The sequence below is a fragment of the Sciurus carolinensis genome, chromosome 5, assembly GCF_902686445.1.
Source record: "Sciurus carolinensis chromosome 5, mSciCar1.2, whole genome shotgun sequence".
Classification (NCBI taxonomy): Eukaryota; Metazoa; Chordata; class Mammalia; order Rodentia; family Sciuridae; genus Sciurus; species Sciurus carolinensis.
In genome coordinates, this window is record NC_062217.1 from 96,575,333 (window position 1) to 96,602,119 (window position 26,787).

At 34.5% G+C, this 26,787-nt stretch overlaps 1 protein-coding gene and 1 non-coding gene across 3 annotated transcripts in view; both read left to right on the forward strand.

The window, feature by feature from the left end:
* The window catches only part of Prkg1 (protein kinase cGMP-dependent 1), a 1,194,090-nt gene that overhangs the window by 923,102 nt on the left and 244,201 nt on the right, over positions 1-26,787 (forward strand). The window lies entirely within an intron of this gene.
* On the forward strand, positions 25,085-25,158 carry Trnas-cga (transfer RNA serine (anticodon CGA)). Its single transcript has one exon. It is a non-coding gene; the product is annotated as a tRNA-Ser (tRNA).

A 26,787-nucleotide genomic window follows, 5' to 3' on the forward strand; every position in this document is an offset into this window, starting at 1 on the left:
TGATTTGCTACCTTGCTACAGGCCCAAAGTAATACACTCAATGGATCATGAACTTGGACCTCCAAACTTGTGAAGAAACATAAGCCTTTCCTTTTAATAAGTTAATCTCAGGTCTTTTGTTATAGTGAGAAACTTTCATACACACGGTTTGCTTCATACCCCCTTTAGATTAAAATTAATGGAGACTTTTACTGGTCTATATTTCCCCTCTTTTAAAGAACTAAATAGATGGTCATTCCCTGTTGTCTTTAACTCAGCTCTGTTTCCTACAACTTTTCTTATTCTATGCGAGATAAATCTAATCTAACCAAAGAGGTAAAAGAGCTCTACAATGAAAACTACAAAACATTGAAGAAAGAAATTAAGGAAGACCTTAGAAGATGGAAAGATCTCCCATGTTCTTGGATAGGCAGAATTAATATTGTCAAAATGGCCATACTACCAAAAGTGCTATACAGATTCAATGCAATTCCAATTAAAATCCCAATGACGTACCTTACAGAAATAGAGCAAGCAATCATGAAATTCATCTGGAAGAATAAGAAACCCAGAATAGCTAAAGCAATCCTTAGCAGGAAGAATGAAACAGGGGGTATTGCAATACCAGAACTTCAACTATACTGCAAAGCAATAGTAACAAAAACGGCATGGTATTGGCACCAAAATAGACAGGTAGATCAATGGTACAGAATAGAGGACACGGACACAAACCCAAATAAATACAATTGTCTCATAGTAGACAAAGGTGCCAAAAATATGCAATGGAGAAAAGATAACCTCTTCAACAAATGGTGCTGGGAAAACTGGAAATCCATATGCAAAAGAATGAAACTAAACCCCTATCTCTTACCCTGCACAAAACTCAACTCACAATGGATCAAGGACCTTGAAATCAGACCAGAGACCCTGCATCTTATAGAAGAAAAAGTAGGTCCAAATCTTCACCTTGTTGGCTTAGGATCAGACTTCCTTAACAGGACTCCCATACAAAAGCAAGAATCAATAACGGGGATAAATTCAAACTAAATAGCTTTCTCTCAGCAAAGGAAACTATCAGCAATGCGAAGAGAGAGCCTACAGAGTGGGAGAATATCTTTGCCACTCATACTTCAGATAGAGCACTAATTTCCAGAATATATAAAGAACTCAAAAAACTCTACACCAAGAATACAAATAACCCAAACAACAAATGGGCTAAGGATATGAACAGACACTTCACAGAAGAAGATCTACGAGCAATCAACAAACATATGAAAAAGTGTTCACCATCTTTAGTAATAAGAGAAATGCAAATCAAAACTACGCTAAGATTCCATCTCACCCCAATTAGAATGGCGATTATCAAGAATACAAGCAACAATAGGGGTTGGCGAGGATGTGGGGAAAAAGGTACACTCATACATTGCTGGTGGGACTGTAAATTAGTGCAGCCACTCTGGAAAGCAGTGTAGAGATTCCTTGGAAAACTTGGAATGGACCTACCATTTGACTCAGCTATCCCACTCCTCGGCCTATACCCAAAGGACTTAAAATTAGCATACTACAGAGATGCAGCCACATCAATGTTCATAGCTGCTCAATTCACAATAGCCAGACTATGGAACCAACCTAGATGCCCTTCAATTGATGAATGGATAAAGAAACTGTGGTATATATATACAATGGAATATTACTCAGCTATAAAGAATAATAAAATTATGGCATTTGCAGGTAAATGAATGAAATTGGAGAATATCATGTTAAATGAGATAAGCCAATCTCAAAAATCCAAAAGACAAATGATCTCACTGATAAGTGGATGGTGACATGTAATGGGGGGGTGGTAGGGGGGCAAGAATGGCGGAAGGAAGGACTGTATAGAGGGAAAAGAGAGGTGGGAGGGGTGGGGGGAAGGAAAAAAAATAACAGAATGAATCAAACATCATTACTCTGTGCAAATGATCTGCTGTTACTCCATGTACAAACAGAAACAACATGTATCCCGTTTGTTTACAATAAAAATTAAAAAAGATAGATCTAACCAATATTCTCTGCTTTTCTGTTATTCTCAAATAAATAAATGAATAAATAAACTCATTTTTATCTTTTTAAACAGGTTGAGCTCCTCCCTTGTTTATTTCAGGAAAGCCCTTCTCTTATTTGGGAGGTGAGCTCCCTACTAATAATCATACCGTATCCTTAGGACATGGACTTTTCTCTCAGCGTCCATCTTTCCTGCTCCTGAACAACTCATTTATGATGACGAGATAATCCTGTTGATGCAATGTTAGAACATGGAGTTAAGACTAGAGCCCTGTTTATGGTTGTTGCTGCTGGTACACATTTAAATACCTGCCACTACCATACTAGTTATTCAATATTCAAGGAAGGATGGGCACAACCTTTCATTTAGCATTTGCCAAGGTTATCTTCCACAAAAGCTAATGGAGTCCCAGATATTATAGCTTCTAGAGTCATTCAGACATGTAAATCCTGCCTCATTCAGACAGGCAGTTCTGGCCATGACATTCTGTTTCTGAGCAGTGGGAGAAAGACTTATTGGGACCTCAAAGCAAGTTTCTCTTTAATTTTTATGTTTTATCATGTCCCTCAAGATTCTCTCCTTTCCCTCTTTTTTCTCCCACCAAAGCACCAAAGACCATATCTATTTTCTGTCCTAGAAAGAGGAATTTATTCTTTTTATAAAATATTTTTTTAGTTTTCAATGGACCTTTATTTTATTTATTTATATGCAGTGCTGAGAATTGAATCCAGTTTCTCACACATGCTAGGTAAGTGCTCTGCCACTGAGCTACAACCCCAGCCCCAGTAATTTATTCTTTAGAGGGAAAGTTCCCCTTAGATCATAGTAAGTATTGTTATTCATAATCCATATGATAAAACTGAGTTCAGAAAGATTTTACTTATCAGTTTCCAAGTTTGGGGAAAGCAATCAAATCTAGATAAAAATGATTAACTTACCTATTGCAGTGACTGTCTATTCTATCCATCACTCATTATGCACAAAAGAGTACTCTATTTCATTGAGCGTCAGGCATCATCAACTATAAGGAACATCATAATTTCAGAGGCAGTAAATGATAAACAGAGCATTTAGAGTCAAGGAAATTTGTTAAATAACTTATATATGTGATTTAGAGATTTATTTTCTTTTGCCCTTTGTGTTTTCTTATTCTTTCTTTTAAAAACGCACAATGTTTGAAAATGTAAAAGATAATAAAGACTAGTGTTCTGGGTACTTAAATAGCACTGATGTGACATAAGAAATAAAATTATATAAGTGAAACTGAAACCTCAGTGTATTGTTCCATATTAAGTATCCTGACTTGGTCAATGTAGTACATTCTACACTGAATTGAAAGTCCACATGCATTTATCTATATTTTTATCATGCATACTTAAACATAAAAACACAAGTTTATAAACATTATTGTTACATTTTTGATATGTTAACCTTCAAATATAAGCCAAAATAGGAATAAATATACATTTACCCATTATCCCATTTCAACCACAATAAGCACTTGAACAATTTTAATTTCTCATCATACTTATTCTACTACCCTAGAACTGAGCTGAAACACATGACACACATCAAATAATTATTTTCCAGTGAATGCTTCAGAATATATATATAAAACATAGGGATTTTAAAAATCATAGCTATTGTTACAACTACTTGCATCAAAAATGATGATCAATTCTTTAATGTTATTGAATATAAGTTAATGGGCCAAATTTCCACCAATGTCTCAGAGACTTCTCTTTATGGTTGTTTTGATTGACTCTAGATCTAACCCAAATTTGGTTGATATGTTAACTAGGTTCATTTGCATACATATTATATACATATCCTAAATTTTACCTCTTTTTTTTTCTTACTTGCAAAAGATGAACTTCTGCAGTATTCCATATTGCATTGTAATGATGTCCTTTATAACTACTTTCAGATTAAATTTTATTTTCTATGGTTATCAGTGATATTGATGTATATTTTCATGTTTATTGGCATTTAGACTTCTTGTTTTATAAATGTCTGGAATTGCTTCTCATTTAACTGTAGTATTATTTGCTTTAGTCTTCCTGATCTTTAAGACTTAATTTTGTATTTTAGTCATGAACTTTTTCCTGGTTATTATAAATAACCAGCAATGTAAATAATCTCTTTGTCTATACCTTACCTTTCTATTGTTCTTTAATGGTTTCATTTGTCTCTGCAAACATGTTCTAATTTGAATGAAACATATTTATAATTTTCTCCTTTTATGCTTCATTGATTGTTTTATGTTTTCTTAAAATTTTTAGTTATAGATGAACGCAAAACCTTCATTTTACTTATTTTATTTTTATGTGGTGCTGAGGATAGAGGCCAGTTCCCCACATGTGCAAGGCAAGCACTTTACCACTGAGCAACAACTCCAGTCCTGTTTCATCTTTTTAAAAACATTTTAAAGAAGTCCTTCTCTATCATACACTTATAATAATATTTTCTTCTAAAATTTAAGAACTTTGACTCTTGATTTAGGTCTTTAATTCACTTGGAAAGTGTTATGGTTTCAATGTGAGGTATACCCCAAAACTCAATGTGAGACGATGCAAAAAGGTTTGGAAGAGAAATGATTGGGTTATAACTTTAATCAGTGAATTAATCCCTTATGTGATTAACTGAGTGGTAACTGGAGGAAGGTGGGTGTGGCTGGAAGAAGTGGTTCCTTTGGGCTGTGGCTATAGGGTATGTATTTTGTGTATGGAGAGTGGAGTTTCTTTCTGCTTTCTAATCAACATGTGAGTTGCTTTCCTCTGCCATAGTCTTCTGCCATGATATTCTGCAATCCCTGAGGAATGGAGCCTGCCATCTATGAATTGAGACCTCTGAAACCATAAACCCCCAAATAAACTTTTCCTCCTCTACAGTTGTTCTGATTGGGTTCTTTAGTCACAGTGGTGAAAAAGCTGACTAAAACAGAAAGATAGACAACTAGATAGATAAATAGATATGGAAACATTTTCCCCCTTTCTATGAATATTCTGTTTTATAGTACTGTTTAATCTGTTTCACCCCACTAATATCCAGGGTCATCTGTGATATGTATCTGTAGAGTACAATCTATTTCTAGAACCTCTTTTTCCTTTAATCTATGTTTGTCAATATGGAACTATATAGATGAATATCATGTTCTCAGTTATTATCACTTTATATTAAGTAGGCTAGCCCCTACCCTTATTGTTTTTCAAAATTGTCTTAACTCTTCTTGGTCCTTTTTTTTTCCATATGAGGTTGACAATCAGCTTGTCAAGTGCCCTATTCCTAAATACCCATACAAGTCCATTTGTAATCTTTGTTTGAAAATTATTGAATTTCTAGGTTAATTTTTTAGATTAATATGTTATAATTTAAGGTCTTTAGGATATTGAATATTTGTATGCACAAATATGCTATAACTCCATTTATCTACCTTTTTTTAGATCATTAATAAGTTTTTCAATTTTCTTAAAAGGATTTATGTATATTTGCTAAACTTTATTCTTTAGTCTATTGTATACATTGTTGCTTTTATATAAATGATATTTATTGTTTACTTCTATATATTTTTGATGAAAGGAAACATTTTAAAGTTTATAATATTTGTCAAATTATAAGTTCAACCAAGTGCTAGCTTACCATGATTCATAAAATGTGTTTCAGGAGGTTCATGTACTGAGAATATTTCATTGCCACGTGGAAGACAGTTTCTTCATAGATTTGCCTTTGAAGATATGAGTGTGGCTATACATATCAATTTTTAAAAATTTTAGTTTTTAAAAAGATATACTGTTTATTTCTCCCACTTTTTAAAGTGATAGATTATGGCCCATTAATGAACTTAATGAAAGTGATATTGAATTCTTACCCACATTAAAGAAAAGGTGGGAGGGAGTAGAGAATTGTAAGACTACATTGCAGGTAATAAATGTTTTGGTATTGTTTCATGAAATGCATTATGTTGATAAGATTTGTACTTGAACAATTTGTGTATCGATTGCATGGTTTTTAAGTCTCTTTTTTTTTTTCCTGTATGTTCAACTGTCTATATTGCATATTGTACTGAGCATGACCATACTGCATTGCATTCAATACATGCATCTAAGACTTAAATCCTACCTTCATGAAGCCTATACTTTAATTGGAGTGTTCATATAAATACATAAGAAATACTTAGCACATAGTGTAAAACAGTGCATATGTTATCTGATAGAGGCAAGAGGCAAAAGACGGGAGTTTGCATTTTTAAGGCTTAGAATTGTTAGAGGAGGCTTCATGGAGGGAATAAACCTAGTTGAGAAGGGTATAAATAATAGATTTTGTTTTATTGGTAGAACAGAACAACAGAACATTATAGGTGAGAAGGAAATAGCAAGAAAAGCCATAATGCTCAGAGCATATGTACGGTGATGTAAGGAGAGTTGTCATTCAGAAACTAAAGGTATGTTAGGAGTCAGAGAAATAAAATTGAGTAGATGGGGAGCAGGCTGATTGTTGAGAACTTTTGCTTTCAAAATTCTAGGTTTGATAAAATAGTTTTTATGATGTCCCTTGTTCAATCCCCAAATAACCAGATCCTATTTACCTGCAGATATAAATGAAGTCATAGTTATATAAATATCCATATTTTGCTGCTGCATCTTCTTCTCATATCAGATGGTACTTTTTTAGATTTGCTAGTTGAAGTTGTTAGCCCAATGTAATTGTAAAAGTCAGCATATCATCAATGGTATGAACATGATTTCTAAGTCTGTGTCTCCTGGGGTCCTTGGAGATGCTCCATGTAGGCCTTATTGCATAAAAGGTATTCTGAGATTCATGGTAAATGAGAAGAAGCATGTCACAGTTTATCATCTGGTCTTCAAAACAACAAATATGTTCCAAGTCTCACAAATACCATTTGGGAGTAACTATTGGTTTTCATTTATAGTTACTTTCAGCTGAATTTTTTTGATCTAGGTCATGTGCATGATATAGATCAAGCCATCAGCATTTCTCTTTTTCCTTGATAACTAAGATTTTGATGTTAGAGTGTATTATCTGTATAATTGCCCTCAAAGTGAGTTTTCCTCCAAAAAATTCCTCAGTTTACCTACAAGTAAACTTGGACTAAGCCTGCCCATCTGCTTAGCCAAACCATCAACACTCTGAATACAAATTAAGCATTTCTGAGAACTCGGTGGCCCCTACTAAATCTCCTGAGTTCTTGGCCATGTAAATGGCAAACAACTTAACATTTCTTCATTTACATTCCAGGCTTGGATTAAACATATTCAAAGAATTTTTGAAAATGAGTAAAGAAAGCTTTCTTATTAACCTAGATAATGCTAACACAAATTCATCCATAACTCAAGCCAGATCACGTTTTTAAGTCTACCAATGAGGTATATGGGGAAAAAATAATGATGTAACCATCAAGGTGTGTGGGTAGCATTCCCCAAGACTACTGTGTTGGCATTCTCTTGCATATATTTGTGTTGTCTGGTGAATTGAGTCCCTGGCTAGGATCAGGTTTAGGTGCATTTCTAAAATGTTCTATTTAACTGCCCAAGATAAAATAAAGTTTAAAATTGTTATGCAAATTACTGAAGAAATAGTCCTGGAGATTAATTAATTGAAAATGATTGCCTTTGCAGGATCATAACAGCATGTCAGTTTCTGGACTCACTCACTGCTGCTTATTGTCCTATTTGCAAGTTTTAATGTGAATCTTTTAATTTAGGTAGTCAAGGATAGATTTTAACAGGCTATTTATATGGTTTGGTATATTATATCTCAGTGATTAAAATAAAGCTTTTGATCATAGCTTACTAGATTTATTATAAAATACCAAATTGTCCATCATATCTTTGACCTATCAAAATATTTATAAAACTTCCAATTATCTAAAGAGTAAGTTATAAAAAAGCAACATACCTTGTCTATTCCTTTCATAAAAATTATTGAAGGTCAATGGCATGTTTTAAACTCTGGGTATATTTCTAAGGACACAATAAATAAGTCAGTATTTAGGATAAAACTCTTGACTTTGAAGAGCTCACAGTTTGTAACAAACAAGAAATTGACAATTGATTTATATTTTGGTAAATATTCAGGTGTACATATATTAAATTGGTAATGAGGAATATTTGTTTATTTTATACAATCTGTGCCAAACACTTTTCCAAGAACTTCGCAAGTATCAACTCATTCAACCTTCACAACCACCCAGTGCAGTAGTTGCTATTATTGTTGCTATTTGCATAGAAGAAAACTGAGATACAGAAAATATTTCTGGGGTACACATTTTATTTTTAGCTAAGAAGATGACCTTTGACTACTTCCAGATTCTGTACCAACATGCTCATTTCCTAGATCATTGTCCTGCTTGCCGGAGTTTCTTTTATTTCTGCACCCAAGCAGTTAGTCATCTTGGGTATCACAAGGTGGTATTGTTCTGGCTGTGTAGTCTACTAAACCTGAATTCCTAGGGGGATTAGAGGAAAATGTTTTCGAACTTTCCTTCTTCAGTTTACTATGTCCTTTTGGGTGAGGTGAACACCTCAGTCCCGTTTCCAAATTTTTCATGGAATTCCAAGTTCAGTCTCTACTCTACTTTGAATTTGATGTTTAAGAAAAGCCCACACACCTGAGATGAGGTATTAGATACTGGAGTTCTACACAAGAACAAAGTTACCTTCTTCATCAACTCATTTTTTCCTGGGCTCATTTTGACTCATACAGATCTCTCCTCAACTCTCTCTGTGTATAACTTATAATTTAGGCAGTTCTGAAATCAAAGCACTCACATGAGGTAGAACTAGACAAAATCATTGACTTTAAAAAAATTTGACTAAAAGATTTTATGTGTAAACATAGAAGCATTTCTAATACATTGTTACTACATCATTAACTTATATTTGAAATTTTTGTGTCCAAGGAGCAATTAAGTGAAAGTTAAAAGGTGAAAATTCTGATTTAAAATAAGGAAGAATTACAGTACTAGATAAGATGATAAAACTGTTATAATAATTACTGAGTTCCCTGTTACTAAAGGCTTTTAAGAAATTGTTGAGTATTCCCATGAGAAAGATTTTTGAGTTAAGTAGAAAATGGAGAAGTTGAATTAGATAATTCTTAGGTATCTCCCAGCCATGAGAGTTTGTAAGAATCTTTAATCAAATATCAAACTCTCTTTTACGTACAAAATCATAGCATGGTCTTAGAACATACTCACATGTCTGTCTTTCTCTTTAATGTATAATTAAAAACTGAAAAAAAAATTCTTTTTAAATAAAAGTATGTCTCTTAGAAAGTAGTGAAATGAACTAGGAAAAACAAGTGATAAACTAAAGAGTACTAAGTACATAGTTAATAACACATTTATTGACCTATTTTAAAATTATTTGTTTTCGATTAGAATCACACAAGGCTTTGGGAAAGAGAAAGCATTGTAGAAGTACCTTAGTTGAAAACAATTCAGCGAAGTGGAAAGCCAAAAGAATGTGATTATACATCAATTAGAGCTATGAGGCAAAGATTGCCTGATGTCCAGAGATATACACCCAATCCAAATGTCATGAACTTAGATAGTTGCCTGCCAAATGTTCTTCTCTTGCAATTCTTAAGCTTAATGCTTTTTGCTAATGATCCACCAAAATGATGAAATCTAGTTATTGTCCTGTGGATAAGGCTTAAATAGTTTGTAAGAGCTCCTTATTCCTTATTATATAATTATTTATAATAAATATGTTTGTGTTTATTATTTCATTCCCCCCCATGACTTTGGTACTATTTACAGAATTGTTAAAATACTCTTGTATTTTTGAATTTAAAATGAGATGGTTTCCAGACATTAGGTTAGAAAGGCAGGAGACAGGAAGCAAAAAAAAAAAAAAAAAAACTGGAACAAAACAAAAGTATGTAAAAAGTAGAAATGTCAGTAGGGATAAACTGTATAAAAATATTTTCTATCAACTGCTGTTTGTTAACCTCTATGAGAAGGCATTCCAGAAGGCTGGAACAGGTATGGGTGAAAACAGACTGTGGGTCACCTCCAGCACACTTATTTTATATATTGTGACATCTGAGTGGTTTTACATTTCTTAATAGTTAAAAAATGAAAAGAATAATATTGCTTGCCATGTACCTATTTTGTGAATTTCAATTTTCAGTGTCTGTAAATAATGTTTTATTGAAACATAACCACATACATCCTATGGCTACTTTCAAACTGTAAGAACAGAGGAGTATTTGCAACAGATAATGTTTGACCTACAAAACCTTAAATACTTGTGTCCTTTAAAGGAAGATCTTATCAAACCCTTAACTTGAGGATAAGATAAACTGTCTTCAATATAGTTTCCTTTACTTGTATAATATTTGTCTAAAATGCTTGTTAAAAGTTTCCATCTTCTTTTGCATGCCTGACCTACTAAATCAGAATCCAGGGGTGAAAAATCCTGTAAATTTGTATTTTTCTAAGTACTCAAGTGTTTGCACTCATCAGACAAGTTTGGGAATCAGTGGTGCTGGTCATGAACACATACTTTGTAATCAGAGAGTTAGGATTGAAGTCCAAGTTCCATTTTTGAACTTACTGGTGGAAAGACCTTGGGCTCTTTTGGCCAACATAAAAATACTTGACTCCACAAGCCTCATTTCATTCATTTATGTAGTCATAGGATTAATATCTAACTCATCAGATTGTAATGCATATAGACTAGATATAGTATTAACACAGTACCAAGTACATAGTGAGTGCTTAAAAATAGGTGTCATTGTTAGTATAAATATTATCAACAGAAGTCCTGTTAGAGCTGGAATCAAATTCAACATCATGGTACAGAAAGAGCACTTACTTAGAGTCAGAAGATATGAATATGAACTCCAAGTCTGTCACTTAATAACTGTATAACATTGAATCACTTAGTTTATTGGAATTCATTTGTTTCAACTGTGTTAGCTTTCTATTACTGCCACAAAATATCTGAGATAATCAACTTAAAAGTAGGAAAGGTTTGTTTTGGCTCATGGTTTTAGTCCATAGTCACTTGACTGTATTGATTTGGATCTATGGTGGTACAAAACATCATGGCAGAAGCTTGTGGTAGAAGAATCCTCTTCTCCTCATAGCAACCAAGAAAGAAATAGAAAGGTGCTGGGTCTCGATATTCCCTTCAAGGACATGCCCCTAGTGATCTAAATTCCTTAGGCCCCACCTCTCAAATGTTCTACTTTCTAATAGTGCCACAGTCTGGGTTTCCACACTTGGGGCTTTGGGAGGCACTTATTCAAAGCATGATAATCTACAAAATCAAAATGAAAATTACATATCTCACTGTTCCTTCTAAAATTTTGAGTATTACAAAAAGCAGTGTTCCTGTTAGTTACTCTGTTCTAGTGTAGAGTACATAACCTGGCACAGTCAGATTAATACACATTTATTGTATCCAAATCTAACTGACTCATGCTTGATGCACAGGCGTATCTTCTACTTCAGTCTTAATTTTTCCCCTTCAAAACATCCTTTGCTCAAATGCATGCATTTTGTACATCTCTTTAGCTTTTCCTGTCTGTGTTTAAGCCAAAATTTGTTTTCAATTAAGAGTTCATTTTCTCCTGCTGCTTGTTCCACCACTGGAGTCAAAATCCTGTTGGCAAGATCAGAATGATTGCTGTAGGAAAGGCAGGGATGTTACCAAAGGAAGATTATAAGTTTGCATGTCACATTTAATAAGCTGTAGGAAATTTAAAAAGAGAAAATATAAAAGTCATTCACCTTGTTCCCAACCCCCAAATCCCACATACATTTAAACAGTGTTTAGGCAGAAATTGAAATGCAGACTTAGAAGTGACATCTATTGGTTTTTAAAATGAGAGAAGCAAAATCATTTCATACACCTCGTGCTTAGTTTTCAGTAACTGCAAATTCATAATAGTATACCCAGGATCATCAGAAGTCCCCTTTCAACAAATTACTTCTCTTTCTTTTGCACTGATCCTTGCCTCTTCCCATCCCCCTTTACACCCCAAGGCTGGCAATTGTAGTAACTATTGCTTGATAAAAAAGAATTACTTGGAGCAAAAGATAGTTTGGGAGGTGCAGTCTGTGGTCCTTGTACCAGTGACTAGCACAGAGCAAGTGCTCAGAACATTCGTTGAATGAAAATTAAATGAACAGTTTCCACAGAAATAATGTACTTTTATTTACCATTCAACTGAAATCAACAAATATGTGTGATGTATGTGGTGTAGTATTTCTCAGTCAACCTTGGTCATGATCCATTTCAGATTCTGTTGCCCCTGTATTACTCACAGTGTGTATGGTCAATGATTAGTACAGACCTTCTTGGTTGTAACAATGTCTGGAACTTTGTGATAAAGAAATTGTACCATTTTTGTCTTCCATCAGTGTTCCCACTGAGTAAAATTAGGCCTTGCCCCAATAAGTGTGCTGTTTAGAATTGGGATGAAGAAATTTGTTTTTCTCTTCTGTTGTTAAAGATTTCACTAACAAATTATTATTCCAACCATACCACATTTCTAAAAAGATGTTTGTGCATTTGAGTCTAATGGGAATCATAAGGGCATAAAAGTAGTCATCAAAAGAATGTTAAGGAATGCCAGATTTCCTCAAAAACTATGAAAATTGGGTCATTCTCCAAATCGCTATAAAATGTTTTAAAAACTGACAGTTATATAATAATAATCTATTGAAAATAATAACCCTGATAAACTAGATTATTGGCACAAAACAACTGGATGCTTTGCCTGTGTGAAATGAACCAAAAGTAGAGATGAGTGTAGTTTTTGCTTTTCTGTCTTTGCCTGGTAACTAAGAATTAAATTAATGTTATTCATTTCTAAACCAACACTGCTAGGATAATGCTTTACTAAATTTACTAAATTAAAAAAAATCCCAAGTGCTTTGAAAGATGAATGTTAATAATAAAAACTTTCACACTTTCTTTTGATAACTACATTTTACACACAGTGGTCATTACATTTATTTTGTTAACCACATTTCAAATCCTTTGTATTTGCTTGTACTTGAGAAAATACTTAGATAACATATGACACTTCAGCTTAATCAAATTCTCTGAACATAGACACATGTTTTCGCAGACTTGATATCAGAATATATGTATGTTAGCAATAAATGTATAAACAATAAGAATCCAGTAAACTCAATAAGTGAACAAATAATTTTATTTTTATTTTGTTTATTTATATTTATAACTGCACTACTCACTCTGCTTAATAGAATAGACTTCTTATTGCTTATAGTCCTCACCTCCAACCCTGCCCAATCTGGGGAGAAATTTTTCAAAGCATTAAAATAAAATAGAATAGTGTAACACCACACACACACACACACACACACACACACACACACACACCATATACCTATAAATGAACTTCAATAATTATTGACATTTTGCTCTGTCATCTCTCCTTTCTGGTTCCCACCCCTCCCAACTCCCCCAGTACTAGGGATTCCAGCTCTGCCTTTTGATATTTCTTTTTGCCAGGGATTTAAAAAGAAAACCAAAGTCCAGACCATCATTTTAACAGTAATATTTCGTGTTGTGACTATCTGTTTTAATTCCTTTGTTTTAATTTCTTTAAATAATATTACGTGGTTATTAGTTTTTAATATTATTTCTGTGGCCTGTGAGGCAAAATCTGCTGAAGAGTCTTTGAAAACTGATTATCAGGTTTCTACAGGGAACCCACCAAGAATTAGTGTCTAACCTGAGCTAACTAGTGGGAAGTTTTGTCATTGAGGCTTCCCTTTCCAGCAGAATAGACTCAGTAAGCCTGCCCCATTTGCAATTTCTGACAGCCCTCTTCTTTTTCTCTTTTCTTCGGTATTGGGAATAAAACCTGGGACTTTGCCCATGGTAGGCAAGCACTCTACCACAGTACTACCACAGCACTATACCCTCAAATATTTCTAAAGTTTTATTATTTATTTACTTATTTATTTTTTGCGGTGCTGGGGCTTGAACCCAGGGTCTTGTGCATGTGAGGCAAGCACTCTACTGACTGAGCTATATCTCCAGCCCTTAAGTTTTATTTTGAGACAGATTCTCGCTAAGTGTGAACTTGCAATCTTCGTGTTTTAACCTCCCCAGTTGCTGGGATTATAGGGGTTTACCACCACACCCAGTTCCCCAACAATCCTTTTAGGTCAAGGTAGGCACTCAGGGTTGTGGTCTCCTTTTGATAGCAATAGACCCTTCATTTCATAGATTAGTATGGAATATTGAAGCCCCAAAATCAAAATTTTTCATATGAACTTTACTTTCAAGAGTGTACATATTTTTAAGCTATATGAAAGATCAGTACTTCAAAATCCATTTCTTGCCACATGCATCTCAAATATTTTGTAAGCCTCAGCATATTAAATACACTCAAATGAGGATCTTGTATGCAAGATGTCATTTGACTTTGTTCTTATGATGGATAGCTTTTTTAAGTTGTTGAATCCTTCTAGATTTAAAACCTCTTTATTCCTGGAAATCATTAGTCCAACACAGTCTATTTGGCATTATGCATGTTCTCTTAATGATAACTGGTTTATGCATGATTGATAATATGAGGAATGATCAGTTATAAAATGAATTTTTTGGCGTCTTTATATAATTTTAGCCAGCATGTTAATGTTTTGAAGTGATTTTTAAAAAGATTTAAATTTTATTTTCCTATAGTTAAAGAGACAATAATAGAAAATGCCTCCCTTTTGTGAGGAAGAGCTGGTTTAGTGACTTGGAGAGCTGCCATTCTTCTCTTTTAATTTCACCAAACTTCTGGGAAAGCAGGAGGTGCAGATAAAGAATATAATAGGTATTTTCTCCATGTTTAGAGGGGAAAAGGATGGATGAAGATACCTATGTTTGGGTCATATTTTCCACTTTGATAAAGCTGCTCTGGAAATAGAAGCTTGTCTCTTTCAAGGAATGTCATCTTGAAGGAGGAAGGACAGTCCCCTGTGATATAGGGCTGCACAGTGTCTTCTTGATGCAAATGTCAGTAAAGACTTAATTGTGCTGATATTTTTATTAGGACTATGCTTTTTTTTAACAAAACCATTTGGGTTCTTTCATTCTATAGTTTGGACCACGTCTCTCATACACTGTGATTTTTAGTATGCAGTTTTGTTTGACACAAGGTTCCCCAGGAATGCACATTTGATGCTATAACAGTAATGTCTATATTTTTTATTATTTTCAAGTGATAACAATAATCAATATTTTTGACATAGGAACTACAAGGAGATTCTGTTTGATTTTTAAACTTAAAAGAACCTAGGGTAATTAGCACAATTCCATCATTAATCTTTTGGGTATTGTTATTGGGAAATAAGTTGAATATGTTTAATTATATTCCATGCCTTTAAAGTATTTTAAACCAAAGTAATCCAGATTTATAACTTTACTGGGTTAGCACTTTTATTCTTCAAAACTATTTTGATCTACATGTAAATCATTGAATTGTTTTATATTGTAAAAATAACTTCATTCTTTTCTTTATTAAATATCCACAATAAAATTGTGATCTTTCCCAGTCACTGTGTACCACCTAATCCTTCATCTTCATATAATATCCACTCGTAGTCTTTAGGATAATACATTATTAGTCCTGAAATGTGAGAATTCAGAGACATGTTGAGTCTTGTGGGTGAATGTGGGTAAATAATATTTTAAAAGTATAAATTATGATTATGTCACATGGATCTGAATTTCTTCACTTTAAGAAACTATATTACTTTTTTTCCCCCAGAATAAGAGATTGATCTCCAAAAATCTTTGTAATATATGAAATATGTGTTCAGTTCTCAGCTTAGGGCATGTGGATTTATGAAAAACATTTCTCTACATCTAATGATTTCACCTGTAATAGTGTAGGGCATATAATTGTTATTACATAGCTTTTATTTCCAATAGTCTGTGAGCTATCTAAAATCTAAGACCAGGTCTGGTTTACCTTAGCATTTTTATTTTAGGTTGATTTAAAAAAAGCTATATTTAGAATTAGACAACTGGACTCTTGTTTAGACGATCCCAAATTTGTTGGCAACATTCAAAGCATCATAATCAGGAGCCAGTTGAACGTATACCTTCTTCCCTCCAGGGTGTTAACCTTGGCCACATCAGTGTCATAGATTGTTACAGCTTGTGTGATCTGGTGTTTGTTTTACCTTGACATCCACAACGAACACAAGTGTGTTGTTGCCTTCAGTCTTCTTCATGGCTGACTCAGAAGTCAGGGGAACTTGATGATGGCCTAGTGGTCAAGCTTGTTTCTCCTGGGGGCACTCTTCTGAGGATATTTGGAATGTCTTGGGTTGCTGGAAGGTAAGTGATGTGCGGATCTTTTTATTTTTATGGCTGTGGATACCCTTCAGTACTACTTTCTTGGTCTTCAAAGCTTTTGCTTTGGCTTCAACTTTGGGAGGGGCTTCCTTCTTAGCTTTCAGTGCCATCTTGGTGAAAAGGTCTCCATTTACCTTGGCATTTTAAAGATAACATCAGACACTTAGATACTCAGTTTAATTATGTTTTTGTTTTTTGAGTCAGTGATGATATGAAGGGTAAAGTTCCCAGAGTAAAGTATCATTTGTGGTTTTGACCTTTGATGTTTTTTCATATAATAAGCACTCTTTAATTTGAATAAAATGGTAATATCTTACCAACTTTATCTGCAAAGAACTTTGACCAGAACACAATTTCCCTTGAATGAAAATTTACCTACTATGAGAAAATTCTAAGAAATTGTTTTGCTGAATCTATCATTGGCTAACATGTAAACCAAGAAATTGGTCATTTTCTCCCATCACTCCGGCTTCCTGCGCTACTATCAAAGGACCACCACCCCTTCCATTATAGGGATTAAACCCATGACCTTTCTTGTACATACTAGACACTGCTCTATGTTTGAGCTATTCCCCCAGCTCCGAGCAGATCTTATAAAAGATCAAATTGAACAAATTGAACTCTTTTGGAGTTTACAGCTTTTTAAGAATTTGTGGTTGTAGAAAGAACAGCAATAGAAAGAAAGTTAACATTATTTGAAAGAAGCTGATAGGCTGGGGTGTGTGTGTTTATATGTGTGCGTGTGCGTGTGTGTGTATGTGTGTGTTCTGCTGGGACTAGGGGCAGCGATTATGACAACTGAGAGGAACACAGATGAAGACCAGAATTTGGGGGGATAATTTGAACGTCTGTACCCCATGAAGATCTTCCAGTATTTTAAGGAATGGGTAGTCAATACTTTTTGTTTGTCTATTGTAGGTCTGCAGAATAATTTTTGGAAGTGAATTATTTGTATATGTGAGTATTGGGATGGAGATTGAGGAAGAAAGCTCATTTCAGTGGGGTCATAAGTATGTGAGGCTTGTATGTGTTTTGTTTTAATAAATTAAAGTGGATTTCCTTGCATATGAACTTTATTAAAGTGATCTGATTTAGAATGAGGGCTACAACTTGCTGTGGTTGCCACTGCAGTGTCAGCAGAGAGCTATTTACTTAACACCATCACATTTCCACTCTCACCAGCATGTAGAAGCAAGAAACTTGAGAGCTAGAAGAGATCACATGGACCTTCAGGTCAAGCAATATTTTACAGATGAGGATGTTAAATCCTAAGTGGTGGAGTAGGTCCTGTGTGCCAGACATAGTGCTAAGTGCTTTGTGTGCATTTTCTCACTTCATCTTCACAGCAGTTCTCTGACATCTAGTATTAATAATGAATGAAAAGCTCATGGTTACATAAGGGTAGAGTTAGGATTCAAATCCAGACTAATTGTGAACGTAAGTCACTCCAGGTGTGGTTCAGTAATCAACTAAGGAGGACTGGTAGATCTCGTCTCTTGTAGAACAAGCTCCCACATTGTAGTATTCTGTGAGAAATGTGTCCATATATGCAGGCACACAATAATTCATCATTATTCTTTACCTAAGAGAATTGGAGAAGACCTTGGGGATGTGAAAATAGTTGAGCTGAATCTTGAAAGATATCTAGGAATTTTCTAGGCGGTCAAGGGTAGTACAGACTGTGGAACCTGTTGAAGTGTCATCTGGATTGTTCTTATTGTAATGGTATTTCCATGCAACTGAAGGTTGGAATGTAGAATATGTTTAAGGCAATATGCAGGAGACAAGACTGGAAGGGTAAATGTGGGCCAAAGTCTGATCCTAATTATGGCTTTGAGCCTCCTTGATCAGTCACAGTTTGGGCACTCTGCTCCAGGATGTTTGGTTAAAGCTAGAGGATAGATGCATAAATTATGGCAGTAGTCACAGGGATTAAAAATTAGTATGAGAATAGAGAGGGAGAGTTTGGACATAAAATTGGTTAGATTTAGTGATTGATGAGATGTCAAAGGTGAAGAAGATTGAAGCACCACAGGTGGTTCCAAGACTTCTAACAGCAGAGATCCAAGTGGATGGACATGCTGTTCCTAAGATGGCAAAATTTGGAAGTTAAGGGACCTCAGAGCTGTCATGTGTTTTAATACAGGGGAAGTTAATACTTTTGAACCTGGTTTCACATTAGGTTTAAGCAGACTTATCAGAGATTAAAGATATTGGTATTAGGCATATTAATGTATATACATGATTAGAAATCCTTGTGTGGATTATATAGATTTTATCCTAGTAAGGTTAAAATCTATTAGAATGTTCTGTTAGCTAAAGAAGCTTCTAGACATCATCTAATCAAAAGGACAAATGTTATTAAAGACTCTTTCACTTTGATTTACTCTATTTGGAAAAAAAATAACCAAGAAAAAAGCAAAACCATTTAAAATTAAAATTATTTTGGATCAGCTTCTAGTAGCTTCCTTTTCCTTTGGTACCAGAACCTCTGAATTTATTTAAATATATCACTTGCTTTAGCAATTGCTTGAATTTTTTAACCCTGAACTAATACAACCTTTTCATTTAGTAGATGTGAAACTAGGTTACATGATTAGCTTAAATAGTCTTTGGTGAAGAAAAGAATGGAGGAGGAAAGAATAATAATAATTATGCACCTATACTTTGTAAGTGTATAATAGTATAAATAATAATAATTATGCAACTATAAGACTATATATGGGGATAAGACACATGTGAAAATAGATAGAATATTTTCCCTGCCCTACCCCCCACCATTAAAAAGCTTTGTCTAGTTTTTTTTCAGATCATTTTCAGATCATGTTGTCTCATTCATTACATATCATTACATATCATTGACCACAGTGCCATCTATTGGTCAAAGGAAACAAAGATGATGTAGTCCCTTCTGTAACTCGTTCTGTAATTGGTACCATGGTTTCTTAAAAAATCTGCCTTGGATATTTGCAACCAGCTGTTGGGAAGCAGGTTGTCTGTGATCCAACTAAAAAAGGAAACAAATCACGTGTTTCACTCAGAGATGCTCAATTTTGTTATTTAGCAGGGATCCAAATAGGATCTAGAAAGCAGGATATTCGACTTCCCCAGTTCATGGCGTTGCCAAAAAAAAAAAAAAAAAAAAAAATAGAGAGAGAGAGAGTAGGCTGTGAAATTGCTTAGGGGATTCTAAGAATTTGGCTATTCACAAATAATGGGACACATGCTGCTTTTGTAGCTTGTTTCTTAGGCATGATGATGGTCTTTTAGAAACATCAGGGTGAAGTACAGTATTGAGCTCATTTGAGAAATGCTCTGCTGGAGCCTCATGTTATCAGGCAGGCTGTTAAGTGTCTTCGAAGGCATTACTTTCACTGAATATATTTAATTTCAAAAAGTTAATTTTATAAGAGTCAGTATAATTTCTACTTCATTAAATTATAAGGTTCTTTGGAGAAGGATGTTATTTCCATAAAGTTAATGCTATGTATGAATTAAAGTGTGGTATATGTGATTGAAGGAGGAATAATTGGATTTTTGTAAAATTTGTAAATTTAACAAGTATCAGAGCTTTCCCATTTTTGGTACTCAAGTGTGCACGCATCTTTTACGTTCATGGAAAGACCAACACTAGAGATAAGTGTAGTAAAGTAGAAAAATTGGTAAAACTTAATTCCTATAGCCAGGTGTGATGGTACATGCCTAAAATCCCAGCTATTCACAAGGCTGATTTGAGCTCAAGTCCTGTTTGGGCAGTTCAGTGATATTGTCTTAAAAAGAAATTCTTATTTCTGCCTTTATACTATTTGAACAAAAATGCTAGATTACATATTCATGGTATTTGTTATTTGTTTTAACAAATCCTCCTCCTGCAATCTGAGCTTCTTCAAATTTTTATATGACAGAATGTGTTTCTGGTGAGTTTTGCTCATTTACCAGTTATTATTTGTTGTTCAGTTGTTCCTTGAGGCATTTGAAGGCTGGCTGAACTAACATTGCCTATCTACTAATTAAATTATTTAGTAGTTGTATTAGTTAGCTTGTCATTGTTATGACAAAATACCTGAGAAAAACACCTTAAAGGAAGAAATATTTATTTGGGCTCAGACATTTCAAACTGTAGTCAGCTGCTCTATTGTGTTGGGTTTGTGGGGAGGCAGAGTATCATGACAGGAAGCGGGTGGGGAGTAAATCTGCTCACCTCATGGTGGCAGGAAAGAGAGAGAAAGGAAGGGGCAAGGACAAGATATACTCTTCCAGGGCATTCCCCCTTTGACCTGCTTCCTCCAAATAGACTCTACCTCTGACAGTTTCCACCACCTCCCAGTAATGAGATCATATTATAAAACCACCAATGGATTAATCCACTAATGAGTTTAGACCTGTCATTAAACTCCCCATTCCTGAACACTAATGCATACTCTTCAATACATGTGCCTTTGGAGAACATTCTAGACCAAAACTATATCAGATATCAACTGATGATCCCAAATAAACCTGTAGAAAACTGAATCTGTGATGTCCATGTCAGAGAAGACAAAATTGTCCCCCAATTTTTATAAGGGAAATTTTTAAGTAAACAAAATTTGAAAGAATGGTACCATAAAATCATTCATTTTTTAAAAGAAAGTGCAATATGAAAGCATAATATGTTTAGATTTGGCAGCTAGATCCAATGCCCACCACTTCCTTTTAAAGCTATAGGCTCATAGTCTCTCCTTACCAAAAGATGGGTAGATTCAACTTAGTATGGCTGTTTTGTGAATCTAGCCATATAATAAATAAAAATTGACTGACCATAGGTCTTGAATGTCTGGTTTAGCTCCAGATTTCTTTTATATTTTAAATGAGATATTTTAGGAGTCATGACAGATTTGTACATGTATTAATCCATTCTCAGTGCCAATAACACAATATCACAGACTGGGTATTGTGGTTCTGGAAGTCCATAGTCAAGGGGTCATATCTGCGCTGATCTTCTTGCTGGCCCAGTCCCTAGGTGACACAGAATATCACATGGTGAGGAACAGGGAGCATGCACGTGTGTCTTTTTGGTTCTCCCTCCCTCCTCTTATAATTCAACCAGGATTCAATCATGGGGCTCATCCTAATGACCTTGTCTAATCAGAACCATCTCCCAAAGTCCCCTACTCTAAATACCACAGTAACATTAAGGTTCCACCCTCTTAATACCTCACAATGGCAATTAATTTCAACACATGAACCCTTAGAGGACTCACCTTAACCATATCTAAACCATAGCAGTAGACTTCCACTTTGTATATGCAGCTTCAGCCGTGCTCTCCATTCCTATTGATTTTGACTAACTTTGAAGATGATGCTCCCTTTCCTGACCCTTTCCGGGTATAACTTAACCAACTTGTATCTTTGAGGACAAAATATAGGTCTTTGTCAATAAAACGAGGTACTAAGGTGCACAGGGTAATGTGGGAAAGGGTTGGTATGTAGCTTCTTCTGATATGGAGGGTCACTGGGAGAAGTAATTCACACTAAGGTCACTGACTGGCAGCCAGTGTGTCTACATTGTATTTTTACCTTTAAAATGTTTCAAGCTACCAGGAATCCAAACACTGAGATTAATGGGAAACTGGATGTTTATGGGTAGGTTTATCTTAAATATAATGTAGAAAATAGAGGCTGAGAATCTTTCTAGTTTGAGAATCTGGTTGCTCTCATTTATTGTAGTATAAATATACACTTGTTATATAAATATACACATGGATATTTATTTCATTTTTGGCACAAAGCTTTATTTATTTATTTTTGGCAATAAAGTCTATAGCGATAATCTAAAAGAAGAAAGTGCTCAACTTCATATGTTTTACAAATTTGTTGGTGAATACATAACTCACACATACTATTTATTGACATTTACCACTCACGATGTACGTATTTGGATCAGGTTGCCATGTAGGACTAGCTACACTGAAGTAAATGTATTACATGCAACCTGATCCAAATCTTACACTAGTACTACATAGCAACCTAATCCAAATCTTGCTGAAGAAGCAATGGCATTTACTTCAAAAGTTAACAGTTATGTTAAGAAGACTTAAGAAGACTGTTCCTGAAGATGATTTAGCATATGCAACTATAGAAGGGGTGTTATGTTCCTGTGAAGTATGACTTTTCACTTAGATCAAATATCTATTTTAAATTAAATTCACTCACGTGTGTGTGTGTGTGTGTGTGTGTGTGTGTGTGTGTGTTCTGGAGATTGTACCCACGGATGCTCTACCACTGAGCTATATCCCCAGCCTCTTTTTTTTCTTCTTTTTTTTTGTTGGGGGGTAGTTTCCTGGGGATTGAACTCAGGGGCACTTGACCACTGAGCCACATCCCCAGCCCTATTTTGTATTTTATTTAGAAACAGGATCTCAGTGAGTTGCTTAGCACTTCACTTTTGCTGAGGCTGGCTTTGAACTTGGGATCCTCCTGCCTCAGCCTTCGGAGCTGCTGGGGTTATAGGCATGCTCCACGGTGCCCAGTCCCTAACCTTTTCTGAAGCAGGATCTTGCTAAGTTGATGGAAGCTGACCTTGAATTAGTGATCCTTCTTCCTTAGCCTCCTGAATCACTGGGATCATAGATATGTGTGCTACTGCCCAGAAATTTAACTCACTTTTGATCTTATGTATATTTTTTGTGCACATAAGTGAGGTGAAAGCTTTAAAATATTGACTGCTTTGGCAGAAGAACTTTGCCAACATTCAAAGGATTCCAGTTTTCCATCAGTATAATATTTTATATGAGTCTCTGACTTAGGATGGTTTGAGTTAGGATTTTTTAAAAAAATTATAATGGTGCAGAAGCAGTATCTATCACTGTACCATATGATATTCTCCCTTGTGGGCAAGAGTATAGAGCTGAAGCTCCCTATTAGCCATGTAATCTCAAGAGTCAATAATTGATACTTTACAGTGTAATGTGTTGTTAGACAAGGATGTTTAATATGTATAAGTGCATTTTCAACTTTTAGTTTTAACTCACCATGAGTTTTTTAAAATTTGTTCTTTTTAGTTATACATGACAACACAATGTATTTTGACACATCATACATACATGGAGTATAACCTCCCATTCTTGTGGTTTTACATAATGTGATAACTCACCTTGAGTTTATTTGGACAAAACCCCATTGTAAATTGAAGAGCATCTGTATTAGTTTCCTATTGCTGCTATAACAAATGACTTCAAACTTCATGGCTTCTAACAACATCAATATATTATCTTACAGTTCTAGAGTTTAGAAGTCTGAAATAAGTCTAACAGGTTAAAATAAGGTGCCACCTAGTCTGTTCTTTTCTGGAAGTCCTAGGGAAAAATATGTTTCTTGCCTTTTCTGGAGGCTATCTACCATTGTTTGTCTTATAATCCCTTCAAAGTACATTACTTTAATCAACTTCTGTAGTCTTGTTTCTTTCTGCTAACTTTTATCATCTTGCTTCCCTCCTAAGAGAGTCTTTGTGTTTGGACCCACCCAGATAATTTAGGATAATTTTCTCATATTGAAATTCTTAATTACATTAGCAAAGTCCCTTTGTCATGTAAAGTGACAGATGCATAGGCTTTGAGAATTAGGATGTGGATATCTTTGGGTGCTCATTGTTCTCCTTTCACAGGTGCTTAAATATATAGTCATATTAATTTTAATTATAGTTTGATCACTATGTAGAATAAATATGGTTTTTAGAAGTCTGTCAAATGAGACAAATTTGATCTTAATATGAATGCTGTTGTAAATTAAGTTAAAAAGTTCAATATTGAAGATAAATCTTTGTTTATTTACTTTTGAAATGATCACAAACTTGACAGAGTAGTATGATGCAAACAGTGTTCTTATAAAATGAGGAAATTCATGGAGCAGAAAAGTATTTGAAACAGGTTGTGGTTCAATAATAATTGATGTGCCCATAATTGAATCACAACAATCTGGAATATTCTAAAAATAAAAATAGATGCTCTAGTTACCAATTTTTATAGGCACAAAGACACACATATAAACTAAACTAAAAAAATCTTTATGTTGCAGCTGACATTGAATTCTAAAAACTAAATGAATGCTCCAGCATGGCAGTCCTTCTTTTGTTGCCCAACTTCAGTTGAACCCCCAAATATCTAAGGCTATGGAGGACTAACTTGCTAATAAGCAATCCTACAGTGGTGTTGTACTGATTTGTCATTAAGTCATCTAAATTATGTTTGTGGATTCAGTGATCAGGATCAAACTTTGAATCAAAGTATTCAAAAATTGAAAATGAAACAAAATACAACCTGAAGCTTTCGAAGCTTCTGAAAAAGCAAACACAAAGTTACCCATAGGCATTGAAATGTATTCTTATAAAAGTATGGAAGAAAATAAAATTTAAATATTCAATTTTTATGCAAGGTTTAATTGTGAAAAACTTGTAATGGCACTTTGAATTCTTGATTTCTGGGAAGACTCTTCTGATAAAGCTCCTGATTTTAATTTGATAAACTTATATTGCATATCAAAATACAGTGAAATTAAGAAGAAAGGTCTATGATTTCCAAATGAATTATACAGCTTATTTGATGATTTTTAGTCTTTCAAAAATATTTGTCAACCAGGCATATTCTGAGGAAAGTCAGGGAGAGAGTAACAGTAAAATATTTGGATGAAAGTACTTACACATTTCAATATGAAAAAAATTGAGGGCTGGGGATATAGCTCAGTTGGTAGAGTGCTTGCCTCGAAAGCACAAGGCCCTGGGTTCAATCCCCAGCACCACAAAAAGTAAAAAAAAAAAAAAAAAAAAAAAAATTGAAAGTATTCTCCACTTAGCAGACTGCTATTATCTGGAGATATTTTTGCAACTTTAGAAAAGGCATTTTCTCCAAAATGATGTGACCTAGAAAGAAGAGTTAATAGAAAATGTCAACAATTTCAAATTTGGGAAACTTAGGATGTAATTTCAAAGCAGATTACAGCCAATTTTGGTAAAGAAGTGATATATTCAAAGTTATATTCTTTAGAAAAATATTACTTTATATCTATTAGAGGCATATTTAACTATAGATACAAATATGTGGTTATATATCAACCATAATGACTCCTATTTTGTGACTATTTAGCATTCAAATAATTATTATAAAGATGATCTTCTCTTAATGTTGTTTTAGTATACAGGAATATATTTTATGTCTTTTATGGCAGAAAAAGGTTTTTGGATAAAGCTTCATAGGTCTAAGTTGATCAATGAATATTTATGATTTTAAATGATTAATATTTTAGCACATTTTTTCAGTCTCTAAATGTTCTGGGACTGTTTGATCAATTATATTGTAATTCTATTTATAAAGCCCTTAGCACAGGGCCTGGCTCATTGTAATCTCTTATTATTACCATAAGAGGCTTAGTGAGAAATCTTCTGAGCCACATAACCTTTAATAATCCTTTTCTGTGGCCTGTGGAGTACTTCCTTACATATTAAGTTCAACATTTTTTGTGTTGTTTTCTTTTTTAATCTATTCCAAATGTGCCTTTTCTTTTCCCTTTTTTATCAACTATTTTCCTATTTTTTTACTCTAACCGGCATTTGCTCCCAGTGCCATGTTTTTCTAAGGTTCATGCAGTGGACATCAAACTTTTTCTCAATTCCTTCAGCTCTCACCGGGAGGGGGCGCTGGCTTTGCTTATGCTGTGGCTTTAAGCCCACATTGCTCTGTTCACCACGTTGTGTGCGTCACACAGGCCACAGTGGTGCTCCACTTTCACTGCCTTGTGGAAACCTATACTCTCTGTCTAGATCAGACTTTCCTCATCCTTGTTGAGATTTCTTCCAGACTCCAGAACAGTTTCCCAGTCTCCTTGATGGACTCAGCCCGTGGCTCTTGGCCTTGACATTATGTTTTATGTTTTCTGTATTGTTGACTTCCTAGCCTTTCTATGTTCTCAGTCACAGGATTTCACTGTAGTTTCCAAGCTACAATTTCACTGTTACTCAGAATGGCTCCTTTTCTGGTGTCACAGGTTTTTACATTGCTTTTGGACCTCAATCACCACCACCCCTTCTCTCCTTCTTGCATATAGAACTTACCTTCCATGAGCCACAGGCCTCTATGCCATTACTTCTTCATTTTCCTAGTGCATCTCCTAAAGGTCTATTTGCCTTCCTTATCATGAATACCATTAGTCATTAATTTTCAGTCATTCCATGCACTAATTCCTTAGAAGTTTTTCTGTTGACCCTTAACCAACATTGGAGCTTTGGGTTGTGTTTAAGCATTTCATTCTTGCTGATACAGATGATCCATTATTTAATGACTTACTGATTTTTGGACTTTATTACAGTGCAAAAGCAATATGCATTAATGAGAAGTGTTACTTCAGATTTTGAATTTTGATCTTCTCCTGGACTAG